The sequence below is a fragment of the Stegastes partitus genome, unplaced genomic scaffold (genome assembly GCF_000690725.1).
Source record: "Stegastes partitus isolate 25-593 unplaced genomic scaffold, Stegastes_partitus-1.0.2 Scaffold514, whole genome shotgun sequence".
In the NCBI taxonomy this organism is placed as follows: Eukaryota; Metazoa; Chordata; class Actinopteri; family Pomacentridae; genus Stegastes; species Stegastes partitus.
The window spans coordinates 329,801-331,891 of record NW_007578245.1 but is presented as its reverse complement, the minus strand read 5'-3'; the positions used below and the strand labels follow the sequence as shown (position 1 = coordinate 331,891).

General features: G+C 42.6%; 1 protein-coding gene across 1 annotated transcript in view; it reads right to left on the bottom strand.

Annotated features, from left to right (window-relative positions):
* LOC103361575 (carbonic anhydrase-related protein 10) overlaps positions 1 to 2,091 on the bottom strand; it is a 354,679-nt gene that overhangs the window by 78,589 nt on the left and 273,999 nt on the right. The gene's annotated exons all lie outside the window — the stretch shown is intronic.

Sequence of the window (2,091 nt, the reverse complement as noted above, 5' to 3'; positions counted from 1 at the left end):
GGAGAACCTGGAGAGAATCCACGCTGCACGGGGTGAACATGCAAAGAACATTTTCTTATCAGTTGACTCTACGATGTACCGATGTTCCCTGAACGCCCCACATAGCAGGCTGTAGTAGCTGCTGTTGGTGGCTGCGGTGCTCAGATTGGTGTGTGACCAAAGATGACTTAAAAAGAGTAAACTAAGGCGTTCTAATGTCAGACTTGTCCAAGATGAAATCAAGTGATTTTTTTCTCATGTGGTCTTTTCTATGAGTGGAATAAACAGCGCAGGCAAGTGTACTCCATTTTTCATGAGAAGACCGCATTTCTAAGCGTAAATACGGCAGGACACCGAAGTTATAAAAGTACTGTTTTCCACCACTGTGGTGCTGCTGGTGGGACACAATTGTAGCAGACAGTTTGTGCAAAACTTCTGTGTGTCCCTGGAGTCCATCCATTATCTATACACCGTTTAATCCTCACAAGGGTCGTGGGGGGGCTGGAGCCCATCCCAGCCGACTTAGGGCAAAGGCAAGGGACACCCTGGACAGGTCACCAGCAGAGCCACACTTAGACCAAGCAAACTCACATTCACACCTAAGGACAATTTATTATCACCAATTAACCTCAACATGTTTTTGGACTGTGTGGGAGGAAGCCGGAGAACCTGGAGAGAACCCACGGGGAGAATATGCAAACTCCACGCAGAAAGATTCTGGTGCCCCCACCGGGACGTGAACCAGCAACCTTCTTGCTGCGAGACAAAAGTGCTACCAACTGCGCCACCTTGCAGCCCCTCAATTCAATTCAATTCAGCTGAAATAACTTTATTTATTCAAAAGCTCACTGAGTATTTTATATAAAGACATCCAAAATAAATAAAATCAAATAATCCACGTCATAAAAATAAAGATAAAGAACCTGAAGAACATGACAAAGAGCTAAAAGCACAGACCTGGCCTTCAGACTCCCCAGATCAACAACTGTTTCAGCAGCACAAAGGGGACCTACATGCTATTAGGCAGGTTTTATTTTATTTAATGTTGTGGCTGTCTGGTGTATATCTCAAGGAAAGGCACAAGCCATTGGTAATGAAGTCACCTGCTGCCCACACATCCATTAAGTACAGTATATATTAACACCCTGCGGAGGTTTATTAGCAGAGAAAGGCTTTCCGAACTACACACTGAGAGAGATTTGGATTTGTTGATGATGAAACAACACTGACAAAGTGAGCCTCCTCTGCCACTGCAATATTTGAACACTACCTCAGTCTACCTCCTTGCCAGTCCCTGATTAGTTATTCTTTTTCAACACAGCCTCTTGTGGACTGGCATCCCTTGCTACCTGGGATTTTGTGCTGCAGCCAAAAACAATGTGAGTAATACAGTGCCAGAATAAGGGATGCACAAAAATATATTTAAAAAAAAAAAAAAAAACCTTGAAAGGAGATAGGAATAATCACCCGAATGAATTCCTGGATTTCTACATCGAAGGCATTTATTTGTAGCTTTTACATGAAAACCCCTGCAGACGCACCAGGATATAATAACAACCTGGATTTATGGAGATGTGTAGGTGTACCTTAAAAAACGGCACAGACTGATGGTGCAGTAATCTGGTACAGCCCTCCATGAAATAGGTCAGAGGCTTATGTTTGCAGCACCGAAATAGTGCAAAACAAAACCTCTGACTGCTGCAGTAGTATATGCAAAAACTATCAATCCCAAAATCAACCATAACAGTCAAAGGCTTGATGCAAAATGTAGCTCTGTGGATTGATATTTTTTTTAAGTAAGCAATCAGAGATACATTGCTGTTGGAAAGCATGTTAGATGTATGGAAAGCTCAAATTCAAACTGTGGTTTGTTATTCCACTGAGAAAAATTGATCAGTCACAGATTAAAAAACAACTTCCTGTCAGACAGACAGACGGACCTCATTCCATTTCCTCTTATAGCGGTCCAGCATTAAGCAAATACAGAAAACTCATTCTAAATAGTAAGATCATTTGATAGTGTTGCACCAAGTTATCCATACATCCATTATCTATACACCGCTTAATCCTCATTAGGGTCGCGGGGGGCTGGAGCCTATCCCAGCCGACTTA